Source organism: Camelus bactrianus, chromosome 2 (assembly GCF_048773025.1).
Source record: "Camelus bactrianus isolate YW-2024 breed Bactrian camel chromosome 2, ASM4877302v1, whole genome shotgun sequence".
Taxonomy (NCBI): Eukaryota; Metazoa; Chordata; class Mammalia; order Artiodactyla; family Camelidae; genus Camelus; species Camelus bactrianus.
Genome location: NC_133540.1, coordinates 448,787 through 473,192, shown reverse-complemented (window position 1 = coordinate 473,192; position 24,406 = coordinate 448,787). Strand labels below are relative to the sequence as shown.

The 24,406-nt window shown below is 36.1% G+C and overlaps 2 long non-coding RNA genes across 3 annotated transcripts in view; one reads left to right on the top strand and one right to left on the bottom strand.

The window, feature by feature from the left end:
• The window catches only part of LOC141579454 (uncharacterized), a 36,002-nt gene that overhangs the window by 1,218 nt on the left and 10,378 nt on the right, over positions 1-24,406 (top strand). The window lies entirely within an intron of this gene.
• On the bottom strand, positions 9,347-13,866 carry LOC141579450 (uncharacterized). 2 transcript variants are annotated; one of them, XR_012510906.1, is made up of 3 exons: positions 13,074-13,866; positions 11,678-11,785; positions 9,347-9,810 (listed from the first exon to the last, which is right to left on the bottom strand). It is a non-coding gene; the product is annotated as an uncharacterized LOC141579450 (long non-coding RNA). The 2 variants fall into 2 exon arrangements; XR_012510909.1 differs by having other exon boundaries at positions 13,147-13,866.

Genomic DNA, 24,406 nt, shown 5'->3' with positions numbered 1-24,406 from the left:
TTCAGCTAAATTTTGTATATCTTTATTCAAAAGGTGAAATTAGAATAAAATCTCCTTATTTTTTATTTTAAGGCTAATTCCCATAAAAATTGGTATTTTTATCTGTAGGATCTTAATTGTCCATTCATTTGTTTTTTCTTTTGGTTTATTTTCTTTAACAGAGAGTGCATTTTTGTGTCTTGTTAAGAGTTTTTAATTCTCGTAACTTATTCCAAGAGACTTTCTGACACTGATAGTAAATAATGGGAGTGGCCTTATAGTAACTGTGCATCTTTTATGTCAGCACAGTGCGCTTGCTGATATGATTTTACATTAGATTATAATATAATTATTTTATTTGATTTACATATATACTAATACATATTTTATATATGTACACACATATATGAATATTTACTAAATGCCATTAATTTGCATGGGGTGGTAGCTGATAACATGTGTTCTTTCTGACCACTGGCTATTCTTATGTGTGTCTAACGTACTTCTTAGAACAGATGCTAGAACATCACACCTCTCATTATACAGTATTTTAAAGGTTATATTTTATTTTACTTATTTTTAAACACTTTTTATTAGGTAATAGTCATTTTACAATGTTATGACAAATTCCACTGTAGAGCAAAATTTTTCAGTTATACCTGAACGTTCATATATTCATTGTCACATTTTTTTTTTTTTGCTGTGAGTTACCACAAGATCTTGCATATATTTAAAATTCCACACATGAGTGATCTCATATGGTATTCCTCTTTCTGTTCTGCTCAACCTAGAATAACATTCTCCAGGAGCATCCATGTCTCTGCAAATGGCATTGTTGTCAGTTTTTGTGGCTGAATAGTATCCCATCATATAAATATCCCACGTCTTTATCCAGTCATCTGTTGAAGTACATTTTAGGCTGTTTCCATGTCTTAGCTGTTGTAAACAGTGTAGAGAAATCAGCTGAAAACCTTATGGGGGTTCCCTTGTAACTCACTCTTTGTTTTCCTCTTGCTTCCTTTAGGATCATTTCTTTATCCTTGACTCTGGTTAACTTGATTAGGATGTGCCTTGGTGTGGGTCTGTTTGGGTTCTCCCTGTTTGGGACCCTCTAAGCCTCATGTGCTTGGATATGATTCCTTCTTTAGGTTTGGGAAGTTTTCAGTCATGAGTCCTTCCCACACCTTTTCAATCCCATTTGTTCTTTTTCCCCTTCTGGAACTCCTATTATGCATAGATTGGCACACTTTATATTACCCCATAGGTCCCGTATATTGTTTTCATTGTTTTTTATTTGTTTTTCTCTCAGCTGTTCTGATTGGGTGCTTTCTGTTGTCCTGTCTTCTAGATCACATATTTGTTCTTCTGTATTTTCTAGTCTGCTTTGCACAGCCTTTAGGTCAGCTCTCATCTCAGCCAATGAGTTTACTAATTCTACTTGGTTCTTCTCTATAGTTTCTATTTCATTTTTGACATATTTTATATCCCTAAACCCTATTTCTTTTAGTTCCTTCAGTACTTTGATCACTCTTTTTTTGAAACCATGATCTAGTAGGCCATCAATGTCTATTTCCTTGATCATGCTTTCAGGGAACTTCTCTTGATCATTTAATTGGGTGTGGTTTCTCTGCTTCTTCATATTGCTCATATCTCTCTGGCACCGTGGCTTAAGGATATCAGTTATGTACTTAACCTGGAGATGGTGTGCCCTTAATGATTTTATTGACAGTTCTTTGTGTCTTTGCCCTGCTTCACGAACTCAGCTTGCTGTTTCATAGGCCTTCTGTTGATGCCCTCATCTGTGCTGCTCTCAGTGGCTGTTGGCTAGCAGATTGTGCCCCCTCCTAACACTAGGTCAGGAGCTGAGCTCTTACCCAGTGGGCGGGCAGGTCACTCCCCCTCCTGATGCCACAGTCAGATGCTGTGCTCAGTGGGAGGCAGGAGGGCAGATCACACCCCATCCCAGCAGCGTGGTCAAGTGCTGTGTTCCTGCCAGGAAGGTGGGTGGCTGCCCACCTGCCCTCTCCTGGTGCTGGTCACTCTGCTGCTCTGTGCAGCTGCCTGCTCTGCCTCAGGTAAGCGGTCTGTAGGTGGGCTCTGGGAAGACCGCGGAACAGCCCCACCTACACTCTGAGCCAAATCTGAGCTCCTTGTTTCCCTTGGCAGCACAAGTTCTCTGAGGTGTCAGGGTAGACAGATCCTCCCTGCCTCGGGCTATAAACAAGTCTCAGTCCTGCCTAGGAGGTTGTGGAGCCCCCACATGCAGTTTCAGGTCTCAGCCCTGCCCCCACCCAGGCACTATGAACAGGAGATGGTAGCTGTGGCTGAGCTTTGCCTCTCTTCTTGCGAGATGTGCCAGTAATGGCACAGGTCTGAGGAGACAAAGGCTACAGCACCCCTCCCCCAGGGCACATGCCTGTTTATAGTTTTGTTTACCTTTTGAGTTAAAATTTACCTGACAATGAAATGTATAAATTAGGCTTCTGAGGTTCATCCTTGTATCAGTAGTTGATTCTTTTTTATTGTTGAATAGTATTCTATTGTTTGAATATACTATCATTTGTTTTATCCATTCTCCTACTGATAAATATTTAGGCTTTGGGTATCTTTTTTTGCAAGCAAACATTTTTTTAAAAATGCAAGTATAATATACATGCTTAAATGTGAACACATCTTAAGTATGCAGCTCAGTGATTTTTCACAATGTAAACACATCTATGTAACCTTCATCCAGTCAAGAAACAGAACATTGCTGTTCCACTTTGGATTTCTTCCCAGATACTACGGCACACCTTTGATGGACTCAACATCATATATTCAGCCACCATGGATTGGCTTTTTTGCTTTTGAAATTTTTGGTCCCGTACTTTCCACTCAACATTATGTAAGATTCATCCACTAGTGTTTTCTGTAAACTAGTATATTTATTTTTATTGCTTAAAGTATACAACTTGTATGCATGTGCCACCACTTATGCTTATGTATTTATTGTTTACAGGTGTTTGGGTCATTTTCTATTTGGGGCTATAAGAAAAAGTGATTATGAGAATTTTCTGGATGTCCTTTGGTGCTCAGATGTAGAAGTTTCTGAAGGGTACACACATGGGTTACCCTTGGTAATAGGGGGTGTGTGTGTGTATGTATGTGTATGTGTGTGTGTGTACATATATATACACACATATACATATATAACTTTCATTCAAAAAGCCTATTTCCAAAGTATTTGTAAGAATTTATATTCCCACTTGCCATGTGTAAGAGTCCCCATTGCTTGTTGCCCTCACCAATGCTTCGTATCACTTAACAACTAACTATTCTAGTGGATGTCTAATGGTGTTCCAAGTGTGGTTTTAGTACATATTTCCATTATTATTAAAGAGGTCAGCCTCTTTCCATAGCTTATTTGGATTTTTTTTTTTTTTGAAGCAAGTGTTCAATTTTTTTGCACATTTTAATATTGAGGTTCTGCTTTTTCTCCACTGGATTTTGTTCTTTATATGCCCTAGATACAAGTCTTTTTTTGGATATAGGTATAGCAAATATATTTTCCCACCATGTGGCTTAGCTTTTCACTTTCTTAATGGTATCTCTTGATAAAAATAATTCTTAATTTTACTGAAGTCCAACTTAAAATTCTTCTTTTATGTTTAGTGCTGTATCCTGTTTAAGAAATCTTTGCCACATTAAAGTCATTAAAATATCTCCTACATTATTTTCTAGATGCTTTATTTTTGTGCGGGATTAGGTTATTTATTAATGGAGGTACTGGGAGTTGAACCCAAGACCTTATGCATGCTAAGCACACATTCCACCTGAGCTTTACCCTCCCCCAGATGCTTTGCTTTATGTTTCAAATTTATTAGATTTATACTCTATCTAAAATTACTGTTCATGTATGGTACAGGGTTTAATTCAATACTGTTCCATTTGTCTATATGTCTAACTTTAGGTAGTTATCACATAGACTTAATATTGTTTTATAATAAGTACTTTAAGATTGTTCTTTAATATCATCTTGGCTATTGTTGGCCCTTCACGCTTCTCTATGTATTTAGAATCAGCTTGTCAAGTTCTACAAAAAAACAGTAACAACAATTAACTTTTGGGGATTTTGATGTGCACATATAAATCTTCGGATCAGTTGAAGGGGAACTGACATCTTTAAAATGTCGAGCCCTCCAATCCATAAATTTGGATTATCTCCGTTATTTTTATCACTGCTGTAACAAATTATCACAAATTTTGCAGCTTAAAGCAACACAAACTTATTATTTTATGGTTCTGTAGGTCAAGTCAGGAACAGGTATCACTTGGCTAAAAGTCAAGATGTCAGCAGCGCTATGCCCTTCTGTGGGTCAAAGGAAGAATATATTTCCTTGTCTTTTCCAGCTTCTAGAGTTCACCCACACTTCTTTACCCATGACCCTTCCTCTATCTTCAAATCTAAAAGCTTTACAGCTTTCTAATCCTTCTTCCAAAGTCATATCTTTCTGACCAGAGCTGGGAAAGCTTTTCAATTTTTAAGGAATCCTGTTGTTAGACTAGGCCCATGTAGATAATCCAGGATAATCTCCCTGTCTCAGAGTCCTTAACCTGATACATCTACAAAATCCCCTTTGCCATGTAAAATAACATATTCACAGATTTCAGGATTAGAGCATGCATATAGTTAGGGGTCAGTGTGGTGCACTATTCTGTTTATCAAACTGTTTAACATTTGACGCTTTCTGACAAACGTACAAGATAGAAGATCCTGATCATGTTTAGAATGCTTCCTCTGCAAAATATTGGGCACTGAGTTTATTTGAAAGGACTGAAAATAATACTACCACAGGAATGGTTTCCTAATTCTACTGACATTTACTTACTTTATACTTAAATACGCAAAATGGTCAGCCAGGAGTGGGATCTTTGCAAATAAAATAAAAGTATAATTCAAGCATTTATCACTGAATTTACTAGCTAATTCTATTTTAGAAACAGACAGAAAATAAAACAGTTTAGAGTAAGTCTGCTTACTTATATATTAAGTGAAAATAAAGATTTAAAAGCATGTCTGAATATGGGATAAAGTGAGCATCATAAAATGTAATGTTAATATTTAGTACCTGCAAATCTCAAACTCCCAATTTAAAAACAAGTTCATACTGTATAGCACAGGGAATTATATCCAATACGGTTTTGTAGTAACTTATGGTGAAAAAGAGTATGAAAATGAATAAATGTAAGTTCATGTATGACTGAAGCATTGTGCTGTACACCAGAAATTGACACAACATTTTAAACTGACTATATATATATATATATATATATATATATATATATATATATATGAAAGGACTATATATTCCAGGAAAAAAATTAGATTCATAACCAACAAAAAATCTGTCAGTAATATAATGCTAGAAACACTGAGACACAAAACAAAATCTCAGGCATACACCTGTTTATAGAGTCATAGAAAAAATAGTGCCTATGCAAGTCCCTGATATGTATGAGAAATTAGGAAAGGCAATATAAAAGTTCAAAATGCTTTGCTATGTAAGAGTTTCAAGATGACTCAGACATAAACTTAAGTGGTCAAAATGTTTATATAATTAATGATAACTTAAAGTAATTGAGGACATCATTTTGAATGAGATAAAGATAGCTGCTCAATTTTCATATTACTAAGGAAGTCATTTCTGTTTGCAGTATGTTCATATTATTTTTATATGTACTTATATTTTATAAAGACATCAACTTAGATCCTGGCTGATAACTGACAGTGGAGCAACTGATTGATATAAATGGGTATCATAGGCTTATCAGATTTCATATGCTTTAAATATACATTAATTATTAGCTGTCAGGAAGAGTTCAATTTTCATTTATTCTAACATAGCTGTGTCACAGGCAGGTTACTCTGTATTTACAATGGAGGATCATGATAGATATAAAGATATCAAGCCTTATTGATCTTCATAGGGGTGCTTTTATAAGAAAAGGAGAATAAAATAGGAAAAATCTAAAATACTCCTTTTTTTACAGTGTTCTAACAGTTTTATCTTGATTTTTATTTTTTTACTGAGTTATAGTCCGTTTACAATGTTGTGTCAATTTCTGGTGTACAGCACAATTTTTCAGTCTTTTATGAATATACGTATATTTGTTTTCATATTTTTTCACCATGAGCTACTACAAAATCTTGAATATATTTCCCTGTGCTATACAGTATAAACTTGTTTATCTATTCTATATATACTGTGAGTATTTACAAATCTTGAACTTCCAGTCTGTCCCTACTCACACACCTCCCCCCTGTAAAATACTATTAAATCAACATATATTTATGAAGAACTATGAAAAATGGGAAACTGTAAGTTGTTTCTTTAAATTGGAGCAAAGAGAACTCCTTTAACTGGGAAAATAGTTAAAATCTGGCAAGTTTTATAATTTCATGTTCACCCCTGACAGCTTTTCTTTCCTCCTTTCTCCTTCAATCTTTTTTGGGCCTTCTAAAGGATAAATTAAAAAAAAGAAAAAAAAAGATAATTAAGAAACAGCTTTGCATCTAAAATAACCTCCTAACTGGAAAGATTGTATACTTTGTGAAAAATTTACAGCTGCCGACTTATGATCTATGTCTCTGTCCACACTGCCTTACTTGTTAGGAAGGGTCTTAAAAAAAAAAAGTAAAGAAAAATAGCAAATTATAATGGCTTTTACATTTTAAATTCTTTTCTATGAGTTTACAATCTGCTCTATCATGAGTTATTAAGATAAACATTATCAGCTATACTCTACTTTCCTATCATGCACATTGTGACTCTGAGAAGCACGCACGCTCTAACTTACAATCTGCAGGTGGTGTACAGGTTAATGCAGTTCTTTTGACAATATATGGTTTTGTATTCTAGTTGTCAAACTACTACATAATGGAAAAGATGTAGAACTACTGGTACCACTGCCCTCGGTCTCTGTCACTTACCTTAAACATACCTGGAAAAGTAGATTCAAAAACTCATTGGCAAGAACATTTTTCACACTCCAGATCTGATATTCCTCTAGAGTTAAGATGGCCATTCTGAAAGAGAAACAATGTTTAAGAATATCTTAAATCTTCATTTTCTTATATTATTTGAATAAAATCTGTTTTATTAAACTTGCAACGGTCATTTGTCTGAAAGAAAACTAATGATTTAATGTAGATGCTATGTGTTCATCTAAAAGTAGGCCAGCAAAAATAAGTTCAAAAGTAACCAAACTCTGAAGTAGTGAGTCATAACGTGGGCAATTTATCACCAAAAATCTTCCTCCAGTAAGACCTGGGAAATAACTCACAGTATCTTCTGGTTCAAGGTGAAGTTTACTAACAGAACCAACAAAAGGTTCTGGGTAGAGAAAAAGGACTATTTACTAACTTTGAAATCATCTTTCCAAACTCTCTGGATTATGCCCATTGACCCTAATAATTTTCTAAGATCTTCTTTAAAACACATGGCAATATCATTAGACTTCTTAAGAGATTTAAAAGAACTAAATATATATAATAAATGAGTATCTATATTAACATTTCCTCAAAATAAAATTTAGCATTACTTTCACAAGTTGAGTAAAGTGGTATTTTTTGTTTTTGGTGTCATAGTGTACCAAAAATTACATTTATGTACAGTAGACATATTTCTTGGGAGGCAAAAATATAACCAAATGCTTCTTACTTCATGTTTTGAACAATCACCTTAACAATCCTAGATGAATAATAATGTTCTTAGCTTTTATTACTTAATTATATTATTATTATCTAACGTTTTATTATTTAATGATACTTAGTAATATTTATTATTAATCATATTCATGTATTCATTCAATATATAATACCATTTATTATAAGAAAAGATTTTAAAGCACTGTGGTGGTAATTATTGACTTTCAGGATGCAACTTCCATTAAAGTATATTAATACCAATGTAATGATACAAAATAATGGGTAATATTGTCACAGTTTAGTCACCAGTGACTATGGGTAATAGGTTTGGTTGAAAGGTCCAAATTCTATTCTAAATTTTTACCATTTCATTGTTATGGTTACACGGAGATGGAGCAGCTAAATGATCTTTTTTTTAATGTTCAAAGTACAGCCATAAGAAGAAGCTCAGTCTTACATAAAAATAGACAGCAATGATAACCCCATACTTATCAAACACCCAGAAAAAAGGCAATGGAAATTGTATCTCTACATAGGTATTTCCTAAAAGAAACTTTCCTATGTTTCTGTTTTCATATATACCAAATAGAAATGGCTACCTTACTTTGGGCAGAAAAGTAAATGAAGACGGTTATCTGAATTGCCAAAGATCAAGCCCTGAAAATTAATTTCTACTATTTATTTCTTTTGAGTGTCAGTTAATAAGACTATGATGATTTCTTCTGGATTTGTGATTAAAAAAAAAAATGTTACTTATTTTTCTAAGCCTGTATAAGAATACTATGGTCTACATCCTACCATCTACTAATTGGTACATGTCAAGATTTGAATAGAAAGGGTCAAATTAAGTCATATGTGTCTCACATATATGGATTATCTTCAGTTTCACAGGGATACATAGACATTAAGGCAAACCTATTATAATATCTTCAATAAATGTTGTGAAACTGAAAAAATTCAAGGCCTTATTCTTTGTAAAGTACATGCTTGTTTCTGCTATTATACACTTATTCTGGCTGCTATTAAAGAACTTAGGACAGACCCTCACCAATATTATTGAAAAAAAATTTTTAAAATATATACACCACCCAGATTGAGATAAAAAATAATTTCCATCATCCCAGATATCCTATGGTCCTTCCCAGTTAAATCACCCATCTCCTAAATCACTATTGTAACACTTATTAACATTAGTTCTGTCTCTGTTCTAGAACTTCATATAAATTGAATTGTACAATGTGTTCTTTTATTCTGTGGCTTCTTTTGCTCAATATAAGCTTTGTTTTACCATAATGTATTAAAATGGGAGAAGTAAAGATTATAAATTACAGATGGCAAGGTCTGTCTCTACTTAATTTTTATAAAATGCCTAGCTTATAAAATATAATGTTTTTATGTAAATAACACTTAATGGAGTTGTTTAAAGGTGGAATGGGCTTTCCTTAGGGACAACTTGGAGGTATTGTAACCACAGGTCCAAATAAGCATTTAGCAGGGATGATGTAGAAGAGATTCAATTATGTATATGTAAGGTATGTATACCAATTCAGAATATAATGTATTTTTAGAAAAGAACAAATTAGTCTCTGCTAGACTCACCTTTGTGGTGTCATGTGCATTCTATCTGTCTTCTACAATGTTGGATACATCCACATGTAATTCCTTTAAAACCAGAAACCCAAGTCAGTAGTTAGGAAAGAGAAGGTATCGTTTTTATTAGCCAGTAGCTGAAGTATAAAGTATTTTGTCAAGTTTTTTTTTTTAATTACAGAAATAGATTGTTTACCTTAACGATTATACAATTTTCCAGTGGTTTCATTTTTTTTTACATAATACATTCAGTTTATTAAATTTTCTAAGGCAAATTCTCTTCCTAATTTTGCATCTTTGGCTATGAATATTTTGAGTAGCATAATATAGAACCTGGAAGTAGTAAGAAATCTTTTTCTCAACCTCTTTTAAAAAATTCTTCACTCTATGTTCCTGTTGGAAGTTTACATGCAAGAAGATGTATACAATCAGACTTTACCAGGGTATCATCGGTGCAGTTGTCCTTCCAGACCTCTAAATGTGCAACCACGTGTCTCTCAGTTCAACCCTAGAAAGAACTCCGTCACCGTCAACATCAAATACCTTGAAGCAAACTAAAGAAAAGAAACTCTTATGGAGGGAAATTACTTTCATATTCTGAAGTATAATACATTTTATTACAAGCTGCCCTAGTAAAATTACTTAGTTCCTCAAACAACTACATTCTGGATTAAGTTCTTATTTGGAGGACACTGTGTCCTTAAAGTCCTTTGAACTTGTAGGCATTCCTGTACACTTCACAAGTCTCTCTCCTTATATCATTAGCCAGCTTAGAGAACTCTATCCTTCACTTAAATCTAAAGTTAAATTTCTTGCAAACTGAAAAAGGGCCAAGTTACTATACAATATCTCACAGATTTTGAGAAGGTAATTCAAGCTTTTAAATTAATTTCTACTATTTAAAACTGATCACTTCACAGTTGATTCTTACAATGTGGAAAATATTCCATCTACATTAAGAATCAACAAAAAGCTGGTACAGTCAGCCCCCTGTATCCATTGGTTCTGCATTCACAGGTATAAACAGTAGATCAAAAAATATATATATATAAAATATATATATATATAACTTTCCCAGAAAGTTCTCAAAAGCAAAACTTGAATTTGCTATTCACTGACAACTATTTACATATCATTTACATTTTATTTAGAAACAATTACATTATATTAGGTATTACAAGTAACCTAGAGATGATTTAAAGTATACAGGAGGATGTGCATAGGTTATATGCAAATACTATGCCATTTTACATAAGGACTTGAACATCCATGTATTCGGTATCTGAGGGGGTGTCAGAACCAATACTCAGCAGATAATGAGAGATGACTGTATAAAGATTTTGCCTCTCCAATGTAATTAATGTGCACCCAATATTTTTGCCTAAGAACAATTTGAAATATTCAATGAAGTTTATATACAACAAGCTGAAAATCCGAAATATCAGCACTTTGCTAATTAACATCAATATCAGCAAAGTTGCTAGTTAGTCTAGTTGGTTAACTTCCACTAGTCCACTGGCAAAAAATAAATTTAAAGAAAAATTTAAGACAATAATTAACCTAAATTGAGGAACAAAGGCTTCAGCCTCTTTACTACCAGAACTTTAATGTGAACAAATAATCTATCAGAAAGCCAGGTTAGAGTAATGGTATTCTATCAGGGAAGATAAAAAAAATCTAAATTTTTAAGATTAAATAATTATCTACTTCACACACCAGTGTAATAATTATGCTATTAAATTAACACAGTGCATCACAGTACAACATTACTAAAGAATATTGAACTATTAAGTATCATACCCAAAATATGCTGTATTTGTGAAGATGTATTTTAGAAAGATGCAGTGATAATGACCCTAGTGAATATATAAGAATTAGGTTCCAATTAAATGTAAACTGCTGCATTTTCCTAACCAAATATGGTTAAGATTTATTAATGTAATATGCTTATAAATTATGCTATAATATTTTAGCTAGGTTTAAAAGATAAATTTAGTATTTAATAAAATTGTTTTATCATAAATTTAATTTTGCTAATAAAATATCAATATACACAGTGATAGAAAATAAGTTGGAATTCAAGTTAAGCAAGACAAATTTTCTATATAGACTACCAGAAAATAATTTCTACCTATGCTTAACATTTTAAAACACATCATGACTGATGTAGTTCATTTGTCATGAATTGTACATTCATCTGGAAATTCAACCATTATTAATAACAAAGATCTTAAATTACTCCACAGTAAAAAAGAATAGATGATTTAACCTTTACACTGACCTCAGCAAAACCTCAGCAAGAGACTGCTATTTGCCAAAGGGATGAAAATTCAAGCTTTAATCAGATGATTTTTTACATGAATGGATGCTAATTTTTTTCTCTGTATAGCTTCCAAATTTTGTGATGTTTAACACACTTACATTTCTGTCTTTCAGCCAGAGGTCCTCTGCAACAAGCTGATAACCCACAGGATATCTCCTTAAAATCTATGTGGCTGTCATGATTTTCACCAAAATCATTAAATAAACCTGTAAAATAGGAACACAGAATAAATCACAGCCAACAAACTTCCTGTTAATAATGATATGCTTATGAAAGGAGGCATGACTTACATAAGCTGACGTAGTTTTTAAAAGTTATCAGTAGTTTCCACTGTCTTAGGAAGTTTTTTTTTTCCCCCCCTGGCATAATTATAACCAAAATTTAACTTCTTAGAAGAAAATACTATCATTTAGTGTTTGGTTTTGTCTGCCTACCTGTCTCTATCTTATATTAATTCCAAAAGTCAAAAGTGATTGTAGAATGTAAAAAATAAAAATATATTTCAAAAATTTAACTGGAAAAAAGCCAGAGACCACAATTATCCTAATATGGAAAGACTAAGAAGAAAAAGGAAAAAAGAAGAAGAAAAGTTGAACTCTATCAAAGATATACTGTGTTGTTATTAACAAGCTTCATACAGCTCCTTCATGAAGCAAAGAAAACTAACACACTATATTATAAGAGAAAGAAATTCTGTACTGCAGTCTTCATTGTGCCACTTAATCTGTATAAATAAATATATTAAATTTCAGAAATAAAGGGCAATTTATAATCTAATCCTGTGGTTTTTAAACTTTTCATAAAAAATAAATGGAATCATTTTGTTTTCAAATGAAATGATTTCTCAATCTCTAATTCTAAAAAGGTAAAAAAAATACTGCACTGCTGAATGCACAGTGGAAGCCCTGTCTGTTCTAGCTCCCCTAACAAATATTTCTAAAACTTACTAGAAACCTGAAGAATACAGACTGTCTATTTCAAGACTCTAATTCTGTGCCCTCAAAGAGCAGAAAATTGAAGCTAAGAAGTAATTAAATGACTTGCTAAAAGTAAGAAATTTTTTTAAAGAGGTCTGAATCAGAAGCAGAACCCAAGCTTTCAGATTTCCAATACAGTTTTTGTGATTATCACCCACAACTACTCTTTGTAAACCTCATTTAATATATATATATATATATAGTAGTGAAAATTTTAGAGCTAAGTGAGGACCTTAGAGATGGTCTAGTCCAGTGGTTTCTTAATTTTTCAAAGTTGGGGGAAGGATACAGCAGTGGAACCTTCTTCTATATAAAAGATATACAATAGACACTCCTCAGCTGAGGAAGAGGTGGGGTCATGTGTGGAAGCTAGAGCTTTGCCTATTCAGTGTCCACCACCCTGACCCTGCACCAGATGCTGAGGCACCGCACTGGAGCACAGTTTCATAATGATCGTCTTGGTCAAACTGATTTTATATATGAGAATATTCAGGTGCAGAAAGGTAAACCGACTTACGCAAGGCTCCAAAGGTGGAACAAGGCTCACGTGTTTAGAAAAGAACATTTGTAGAAAATAGAAGGATTCCCACCTTCAGTCAGGGATGGACGAATTGGTGGTGAAGCCAATGGGCCAAATGTCTCTAAATCAAATCATCCAGTTCGGGATTGAGCCCTCAGCAGCCAATAGCATTTCTCCAGATGAATGATGTCTGATTCTTGCACTAACAATCAAATCAAACAAGATTATAAAATCTCACTCTTCTCTTCTGGACAATTAATTAGTTCATCCTGATAATGTAACTTCTAAAGATACAATTTAATTTCCCAGTTAAACTGTTAAAAACCTACCTAAAACAAAAACTCTGAAAGACAAATATATTGTATCTAAAGTGGCATGTAAATTAAATTCAAATTAACATAAAAGAGGCTTTAAAATGGGAAAAAAATTTGCAATTTCCCATTAAGCAGGCTGTTTAATTCCATCATGTAAAATAATAAACTAAGATATTTATTTTTTGCTTCCCACACTTTTATCTGTATTCACTTTGGTGATTTTAATCTCTATCTTGGATTTGAAAATTCTTGATCATAGTCTCTCCTGGCTACACAGGTAACACACTAATAGCCGAATCTATGTTTGAGTTATCCTGTCACTATGGTAACCACTTACACATTTAATACTTATTAAATAAATGTACAAATGGGATAGACCTAAGCTTCTTCTTGGCCGTAAAATTCTTACTACCCCTCCTATAAAGGCAAGAGCCTCCTCTGTAGGACAGAGTGTAAATGTATCTCCTGAGAAGGATTCCCCAACAAGGGCTGTCTTTAAAGCATGCTTTTAGATAAGATGATTTTGTGGGACATTTCAATAAAAGGATCAAGGACCTAAGCTTCCCAGTATGGTGGGAGTTGTGATGGGCATGGGAGGATGCTCACTTGGGAGGATGAGATGTTAAAGACACTAACAGTGAAAAGGACAGGGCAAGATGAAGGGCGATTGGGAAACAGGACCACAGAGATGTGACATCTACTTCACACTGTCATCTAAGTGATACCTACTTGAAAGAAACATTTCTAAAGTTAAATTCTATAATGGGGGTTATTTAAATGAAGCACACATATACTCAATGAGTAGATCACATAATTTTTAGAGATTCAGAGTACTTTTTACATCAATAACTAGTATTTATAAATTCCTGTGTGCTAAATAAGTATATGGAATTATTTTCATTTTGCTTTTAGACTTACTACAGCTTAACCTATTCACTGCACTGATACAGAGTAATTTTTCTAATGAATAAAAATGATAATATACAACCTTGTTAAAGATTCTTTAATTTCTCCATCACCAGATTTATGAACATTTAGGCCTATTTGTCAGGCCCCATTTCTTACCAGCTTTTTCACCAACACCTTAAATTTAGGTTATATTGCATTACCCAGAGGTCGGGAAATGTTCTTTCGCACATCCATGTCTTTATTAGGTCCTGTGTCCTCTGAGGAGAAACATTCTCCCCAATTTCACATCCTTCCATTTTACAGCCTAACCACTAATCCTTCTGTGAACACCTTCTAATGCTTTCCAACCTCACCAGCTACACCAGGGTTTTAACTTCTCTCTTCCGCAACTGTCCTCCACTGTATATAGTATCCAATATTCAAGTGAAGTATGAGTCCTCGTTTACAGGTCTGTGGCCTCCCTAGATTATAAAGTATTTGGATTCAGAAACCTTGTCCTTTTATCACTGTAGCAGCTAGAATTCATTTCATAGGACCTGATACATAGTAACCACCCAATAAATACTTGCTGAATGAATGAATGAATGAATGAATGAATGAATAGCCAAGGCAATCTTCACAGCCAAGGCTTCCCCATTCTAGCTCAGTATTCTTTCTTTTTTCTTTTTTTTAGGTTTAAAGTTTTAACATTTTTTATTGATTTATAATCATTTTACAATGTTGTGTCAAATTCCAGTGTTCAGCACAATTTTTCAGTTATTCATGGACATATACACACTCATAGTCACATTTTTTTCTGAGTTATCATAACATTTTGCGTATATTTCCCTGTGCTATACTGTGTAGTCTATTCTACAATTTTGAAATCCCAGTCTATCCCGTCCCACCCTCCACCCCCCTGGTAACCACAAGTCTGTATTCTCTGTCTGTGAGTCTATTTCTGTCCTTTATTTACGCTTTGTTTTTGTTTGTTTGTTTGTTTTTGTTTTTCTTTTTTAGATTCCACATATGAGCGATCTCATATGGTATTTTTCTTTCTCTTTCTGTCTTACTTCACTTAGAATGACATTCTCCAGGAGCATCAATGTTGCTGCAAATGGCATTATGTTGTCGGTTTTTATGGCTGAGTAGTATTCCATTGTATAAATATACCACCTCTTCTTTATCCAGTCACCTGTTGATGGACATTTAGGCTGTTTCCATGTTTTGGCTATTGTAAATAGTGCTGCTATGAAGATTGGGGTGCAGGTGTCATCCTGAAGTTGATTTCCTTCTGGATACAAGCCCAAGAGTGGGATTCCTGGGTCATATGGTAAGTCTATTCCTAGTCTTTTGAGGAATCTCCACACTGTTTTCCATAGTGGCTGCACCAAACTGCATTCCCACCAGCAGTGTAGGAGGGTTCCCCTTCCTCCACAGCCTCTCCAGCATTTGTCATTTGTGGATTTTTGAATGACGGCCATTCTGACTGGTGTGAGGTGAGACCTCATTGTAGTTTTGATTTGCATTTCTCTGATAATTAGTGATATTGAGCATTTTTTCATGTGCTTTTTGATCATTTGTATGTCTTCCTTGGAGAATTGTTTGTTTAGGTATTCTGCCCATTTTTGGATTGGGTTGTTTATTTTTTTCTTATTGAGTAGTATGAGCTGCTTATATATTCTGGAGATCAAGCCTTTGTCGGTTTCACTTGCAAAAATTTTCTCCCATTCCGTAGGTTTTCTTCTTTTATTTCTGGTTTCCTTTGCTGTGCAGAAGCTTGTAAGTTTCATTAGGTCCCATTTGTTTATTCTTCCTTTTATTTCTTCTAGGAGAAAAGTTTTAAATGTATGTGAGATAATGTTTTGCCTATGTTTTCCTCTAGGTGGTTTATTGTATCTTGTCTTATGTTTAAGTCTTTAATCCATTTTGAGTTGATTTTTGTATATGGTGTAAGGGAGTGTTCTAGCCTCATTGTTTTACATGCTGCTGTCCAGTTTTCCCAACCCCATTTGCTGAAGAGACTGTGTTTATTCCAATGTATATTCTTGCCTCCTTTGTCAAAGATGAGTTGACCAAAAGTTTGTGGGTTCATTTCTGGGCTCTCTATTCTGTTCCATTGGTCTATATGTCTGTTTTGGTACCAATACCATGCTTTCTTGATGACTGTAGCTGTATAGTATTGTCTGAAGTCTGGGAGAGTTATTCCTCCAGCCTCTTTCTTTCTCTTCAGTAATGCTTTGGCATTTCTAGGTCTTTGATGGTTCCATATGAATTTTATTATGATTTTTTCTAGTTCTGTGAAATATGTCCTGGGTAATTGGATAGGGATTGCATTAAATCTGTAGATTGCCTTGGGCAGTGTGACCATTTTAACAATATTGATTCTTCCAATCCAAGAGCATGGAATATCTTTCCATTTTTTAAAGCCTTCTTTAATTTCCTTCATCAATGCTTTATAGTTTTCTGTGTATAATTCTTTCACCTCCTTGTTTAGATTTATTCCCAGATATTTTATTACTTTGGGTGATATTTGAAAGGGGATTGTTTCTTTACTTTCTTCTTCTGTTGTTTTATTGTTAGTGTAAAGGAATGAAACTGATTTTTGAACGTTAATTTTGTAACCTGCTACCTTGCTGAATTCTTCAATCAGCTCTAGTAGCTTTTGTGTGGACCTTTTAGGGTTTTCTATATATAGTAACATGTCATCAGCATATAATGACACTTTTACCTCTTCTTTTCCAATTTGGATCCCTTTTATTTCTTTCTCTTACCTGACTGCTGTGGCTAGGAATTCCAGGACTATGTTGAATAGGAGTGGTGATAGTGGGCATCCCTGTATTGTCCCAGATTTTAGTGGGAAGCTTTTGAGTTTTTCACCGTTGAGTACTATGCTGGCTGTAGGTTTGTCATATATAGCTTTTATTATGTTGAGATATGTTTCCTCTATACCCACTTTGGCAAGAGTTTTTATCATAAATGGGTGTTGAATTTTATCAAATGCTTTTTCTGCATCAATTGAGATGATCATGTGGTTTTTGTCCTTTCTCTTGTTGATCTTATGTATTACACTGATTGATTTGCGTATGTTGAACCATCCTTGTGTCCCTGGGATGAACCCCACTTGGTCATGATGTATAATCTTTTTTATGTGTTGTTGGATTCTATTTGCTAGAATTTTGGTGAGGATTTTGGCGGCTATGTTCATCAGTGATATTGGCCTATAATTCTCTTTTTTTTTTGTAGTGTCTTTGCCTGGTTTTGGTATCAGGGTGATGGAGGCTTCATAGAATGAGTTTGGGAGTATTCCCTCCTTTTCAATCGTCTGGAAGAGTTTGAGAAGGACTGGTATGAGTTCTTCTTTGTATGTTTGGTAGAATTCCCCGGTGAAGCCGTCCGGTCCTGGACTTTTATTTGTAGGAAGGTTTTTAATTGCTATTTCTATTTCCTTTCTACTGATCGGATTGTTCAACTGTTCAGATTCTTCTTGATTCAGTTTTGGTGGACAGTATGTTTCCAGAAACTTGTCCATCTCCTCTAGGTTATCCAGTTTGATTCCATATAGTTTTTCATAATATTCTCGTATGATATTCTGTATTTCTATTTTGTTTGCTGTAATTTCTCCATTTTCCTTTCTTATTTTGCTAATTTGTGCTCTGTCTTTTTTATTCTTTGTGAGTTTGGCCAGATGTTTTTCGATTTTATTTACTTTTTCAAAAAGCAGCTTTTGGTTTGGTTGATTTTTTCTGTGGTCTTGTTAAACTCTATTGTATTTAATTCCTCTCTGATCTTTATTATTTCCTTCCTTCTGCTGCTTTTTGGGCTTTTTGTTCTTCTTTTTCTAATTCATTCAGGTGGCGGGTTAAATTGTTTATTTGAGATTGTTCTTCTTTTTTGAGGAAGGCCTGTATCGCTATAAACTTCCCTCTTAGCACTGGTCTTTGCTGTGTCCCATAGGTTTTGAGTGGTTGTGCTTTCATTATCATTTGTCTCAAGGTATTTTTTAATTTCAGCTTTGATTTCCTCATTGATCCATTGTTTTTTCAATAACATATTGTTTAATCTCCATGCTTTCCTTTTTTTCTCCTTTGTTTCTCTGTTGTTGATTTCCAGTTTCATGGCATTGTGGTCAGTAAAGATGCTTGAGATAATTTCTATCTTCTTAAAATTGTTGAGGTTTCTTTTGTGCCCAAGTACATGATCGATCCTGGAAAATATTCCATGTGCACTTGAAAAGAATGTATATCCTATTTTTGGGGGGTGTAATGCTCTGAAATTATCCACCAAATCTAGTTTTTCTATTGTAGTATTTAATTTCTCTGTTGCCTTGTTTATTTTCTGTCTGGAAGATCTGTCTAGTGATGTTAATGCAGGGTTAAAATCTTCAACTACGATTGTATTCCCATCAATATCCCCCTTTATCTCTGTTAGTAATTCTTGTATGTACTTAGGTGCTTCTATATTGGGTGCGTATATATTAACGAGTGTAATATCCTCATCTTGTATCACTCCTTTAATCATTATAAAATGTCCTTCTTTATGTTTCTTTATGGCCTTTGTTTTAAAGTCTATTTTGTCTGAAATCAGTACTGCAACACCTGCTTTTCTGGCTTTTCCATTTGCATGGAATAACCTGTTCCATCCTTTCACTCTCAATCTATATGTGTCCTTCTCCCTAAAGTGGGTCTCTTGTATGCAGCATATTGAAGGTTCTTGCTTTATTATCCAGTCTGCCACTCTGTGTCTTTTGACTGGAGCATTTAGTCCATTAACATTTACAGTAATTAATGATAGATGTGTGTTTATTGCCACTTTGAACTTATATTTGCAGTTGAATTGGTATATCCTCTTTGTTCCTTTCTTCTTCCTTTTGTGGTTTGGTAATTTTCCTTTGTATTATCATGGATTTTATTTAATTTTTGTGACTCCTTTGTAAATTTTTGGCTTGTGGTTACCCTTTTTTGTAAATCTGTCAACCCATTACTATAACTGTTTTTATTAAACTGATAGTAACATGATCTCAATCCCATCCTACTGTTAAAAAAATTTTAAAAAGAAAGAAAAATATTTTCCATATTTCCCTGCCTCCCTCTCCCACTCTCAGTGATTTGTATGTCTTCTTTTATAATTTCATGTTTACTTTATTTGTAATTCATGAGTTATCACCTTTCCAGTTGTGTGTTTCTCATTTCTGTAGCATCCTGCCGCTTTTCTATTTAGAATAGCCCTTTCAATATTTCTTTTAGCATGGGTTTAGTGTTGCTAAACTCCTGCAGCTTTTTTTTTTTTTTTTTTTTTTTGTCTGTGAAACTCTTTATTTCTCCTTCTATCCTCAAGGATAGCTTTGCTGGATAAAGGACCCTAGGCTGGATCTTTTTTTCATTCAGTGCTTTGAATATATCTTGCCACTCCCTTCTGGCCTGTAGTGTTTGTGTAGAGAAATCAGCTGAGAGCCTTATGGGGGTTCCCTTGTAACTTACTCTTTGCTTTTCTCTTGCTGCCTTTAGAATCATTTCTTTAACCTTGACCATGGCCATCTTGATTATGATATGTCTTGGTGTGGGTCTATTTGGGTTCTTCCTGTTTGGGACCCTCTGAGCTTCCTGTACTTGGATATCTGATTCCTTCTTTAAGTTTGGGAAGTTTTCAGTCATGATTTCTTCAAAAACCTTTTCAATCCTCTTTGATCTTTCTTCTCCTTCTGGGAACCCTATTATGCAAAGATTGGGAAGCTTTATATTATCCCATAGGTCCCTTATGCTATTTTCATTATTTTTTATTTGCTTCTCTTGTAGTTTTTCTGAATGGGTGCTTTCTATTGCCCTGTCTTCTAGATCACTAATTCGTTCCTCTGCATTATCTAGTCGGCTTTGCACAGCTATTAGATCATTCCTCATCTCTGTCAATGAGTTTAACCATTCTACTTGGCTCTTCTTTATAGCTTCAATTTCATTTTTGACATATTTTATATCTCTAAACACTATCTCTTTTAATTCCTTCAGCAATTCGATCACTCGTTTTTTGAAATTTTGATCCAGTAGGCTATCAATGTCTATTTTGTTGATCTTTCTTTCAGGGGATTTCTCTTGTTCTTTTAATTGGGAAAGGTTTTTCTGCTTCTTCATCTTGCTCATACCTCTTTGGCACTGTGGTTTATGGAGTATCAGTTGTTTATTTTGGTCCTTAAGCATTTTATCTATCTGATGCCTATTTAGGAATAGAACTTAGGAAAAAAAGAAAAAAAAAATAAGAGAGAGAGAGAAAGAATTTTAAAAGAAGGGAGAAATAGGGTTTGAAAACAGTGTATAATGAATAATAGAAGAGTGAGTTGAAGCAGAGTATTAATCGGGTTGATACGTCCTTTTGAAACCTTTACAAAAAAAGGGGGGGGGGAGATGAATAGACGTATTTGAGACCTGTGTCTAATCAATAGCAGGACATCAAAACCCAAGAGAAATAGAAATGAATTAAGAAGTAAAGATTAAGAGATTAATAGATAATAGAACAGGTAAAAAAAGATTTAAAAAAAAAGGGGGGGGTTTGTTGGTGTTCTCCTGGAGTCTGTGTGCTTTTAATATGAAGTCTTTCTGTCTTCGTCCTGTTTTGGAAGCTCAGCTTGCTGTTTTCAGAGGCCCTCCATTGGCGCCTACTTCTGTGCTGCTCCCAGCACCTGTCGGCAAGCTGATCGCGCCTCCTCCTAACACTGGGTAAGGTGCAGCTCTCCTCTGCTGTGGGCGGGTGGGTCGCTGCCCCTCCGGATGCCGCAGTCAGATGTTGCAGACTGGCCGGGTAGGAGGGCGGGTCGTGCCCCCTCTCAGCACCTCGGTCAGGGGCTGTGTTCCTGCCCGAAAGGCGGGGGGCCGCTCTCGCTCTACCTGCGCCGCCGCCGGTAGCTCAGCTGCTCTGCGCGGTTGCGCGCTCCGCCCTGGTCGGCGCTCCGCATGTGGGCTCGGGGAAGACCGAGGGACAGCCCTGTCCCTGCTCTGAGCCAGAACCCAGCTCCTTGTTTGTCTTTGTGGAGCAAGTTCTCTGAGGGACCAGGATGGAAGGATCCTATCTGCCCCGGGCTGCAGGCCAGTCTCAGTCTGGCCTTTGAGGCTGCTAAACCCTTCGGTGCGGATGTAGGTTTCGCCCCCGCCCCCACCTGAGTGCTCAGCGCGGAGGATATGGCGGTTGTGCCTGAGCCCCGCCTCTCTTCCCCCGAAAACTTTCCGCGGGTTTTCAGAGATGGGGGTGTGCACCCTTCCCCCGAGAGCACATCAACCTTGCTGTTTTATGGAGGGCCTAGTTTGTTCTGCCCTGTGCAGCCACAGCCACGGCTCGCAGCCCCTTGCGTTCCCCCGGGGCTGCCTCCGTGCAGCCTCCCCCGTCCTCCGCCCGGCTTGTGCAGCATGGCCCTGCCCACCGCTGCCAGCCCGCGACTCAGGCTGGGTGTCTGGGGGACACTCTGTGCCCGTTTAACTTAGTTCTTTTAGTCAAGGGCTGCTCTGTACAGATCCGAGCCTCGGAGGCTCCCCCTCCGTCCCACTGGCCTCTCAGTTGGAGAGGGGAGACCCAGCGAGCGAGCGCCAGTCCTCCTTTGCCGCTCCCTCACCGTGGGACCCATCCCGCGCTGCTTTGCCTTTTTTTCTTTCTTTTTTCCTTTTCTCCTACCAGATTTTTGGTGTCTTTATCTTTTGAAGAGGGCGATGTTCTGTCGGAGTTCCACAGGTGCTCTGGTTGGCTGAGTGGGTCTGTAGATGTGGGTCTTGGTGTATTTGTGGGAGAGGGTGACCTGCGAGCGTCCTTCTACTCCGCCAACTTCTGAATCCCCTCCTTATTCTTTTTTGTGAATTTTCTCATTTCCCTGCTACCCCATCATTGGCATCCAAATTCTATTTTAAATACTTGCCCCAGTTGATGGTACTAAGCTGTAGTCTTGTACCTTTTCATGAGAGGAAGCAACAAACATTATTATTCAATGTCAGCATTTATTTTTTAGCTTAAAGTTTGGCTTAGATTTAAGACATAGCTCTTGGAATCAAATAGACCTAGATGTGCATCCTGGCTCTGCCGATTAGTCAGTGTCTAACCCCAGCCTCTTGCTCCCTCCATTTCTTCATCTGTGACCTGGGGTAAATTCAGATATGAGGATTAAATGAAAATAATAGAGAGAGAGTGCCTGACAAAGTAAGTGGTAGTTTTTCTTATCTTTTTAAATTTGGCCGAATCTGGGTGAACTTTTTGAAAATGAACTCTTATTCCATTAAAAAAAAAAGTTTTAAAATTGGTCATCTCCATACATATCCAAATGAGTGTTGTTAAATTGTTAGTCAAACCTTTTGATAATTGTCTCCAAAATCAGTTTAAACTCAAATAGCAGCAAAGTCTTTCTTGTATTTTTTTTTTTAAGGAAAAAACAGCACAGCATAGCTGAGCCTTAACCTTATTTAGCCTTGATTTGAATGATTTTTAGCAGATCCATTCTTAGAAGCAGAAACATTTCCACCAATGAGTCTACTTCATAGTATTTTTCCCCTAGTAGCTAGTTGTTAAGGCCCTACTGTGTGCCAGAAGATGTGCTAGTTTCTGGGGACATATTGGTAAGCAGAAATACACATGGTCCCTGCTGCTGTGGAAGTTGTAGTTACTGAGGGAGACAAGTGAGTCTATCACTGAAAATAAATGAAAAATTGCCATTATTAAAGTTGTTAGGAAGGAGACATACAGGTGCTGTGAAAGTATGTGCAAATTTCTTATGATCCGAAGTTGAATGTTGAATTTAGGAACAAAAAATTGGCCAGTGAGTTGAAGTAAAGAGATGTTATGGGCATATGGTTTGAAATGAGCTCAGACACAAGGTGAGCCTGCCCTCGGCATGGACCAGAACATGCCACAGTCTCCAGCACCACTCCAAAGAATGCATTTCATGGTTTGGAGCCTTCTTTAAAATAAGTGCCCATGATATATAACTTCTCAATATGATACTCTGGAAGGAACTACATAATTTAGGAATAATTTAATTATTTCATAATTTATTCATGCTATATTGATAAACATTAAATTCACACACTTTTTCTTTTAGATACACCAAGCAGAGGCATCTGAGAAAATTGGCTGTAAAGTAGAATCTTTTCAGAGAGTGTCAGAGTGTTGATCTGCATTACCCGTAGTGAGAATTTGAATTTGAAGCCATTTGGCTGAATGGGGTAGCATAAGAAACACTGTTGGCAGGAGAATAGGTAGCCCACAAAGTAGCAATGGAGGATGACCACAGGATGAGAGGTGTGAGCAGTGTGTTCCAGAGAGCAGGCAGGGCTGTGCTTGGGATGGCCCATCTCAGAGCCAGCAGGCAGCCCCAATGTCCCATCTCTCCAAGGCATTCTAGGTTCACATAGACAAGAACCCAGCTTGGCACCGTGGCAGTGGGGTACCATTTCTCCTTGTCCTGTCCAGCTGAGCTAACGGGGCATCCTTTGGGGAAAATGTTGCCTCTCTGGTCTCTTTTAGGGCTTTGGAAGTTGGCTGGGAGGCTCTGTTCCCATGTAACATGTTAGGGCATGACTGAGCCTCGGGGGAAGAGCTGCCTGCCATTGGACTGTAGGTGATTTCTTGTTCTGAGCTGATAAATTTAAGATGAATTCCATTCATCTAAAGATTTTTAAGTTCATCTCTCTAGGCAAACCTAAATGAGTTTTAGTTAAATGAGGTACCAAAATAGGCAACTGAGCAAGGACTTGTCTTCCAAAAGCATTTGTGAGTCATGATGCAGTTTCTAAAGGCATAGTGTTGTGCATGGTGGGCAGGTTCCCAGCCCTCCCCAAGAGTATTTGTGCTAGGTATTTACCCTAATGAGTCACAAGCCTTTCACTTTCACCTTCCCAGGAATGCCAATGGAACTAGGAATTTCCCTAGCTCTTCAATCGCTCTGTATTTGGAATTCCTCCCTCAGGGTGCAGCAAACTTGTTTCGACCTCAGGGACTTCTCAATTGCTGTTCTCTGCCTAGAACATTCTTCCCCTAAGAATCTGAATGACTGCTTCCTTCTCAATGGAAGGTCAGCTCCAGTGTGACCTCAGGGATACTTTCCCTAATATCTAGATAAAGTACCACTGCCTGCCACCATCATAGTCCTTCAGACCTGGGTTC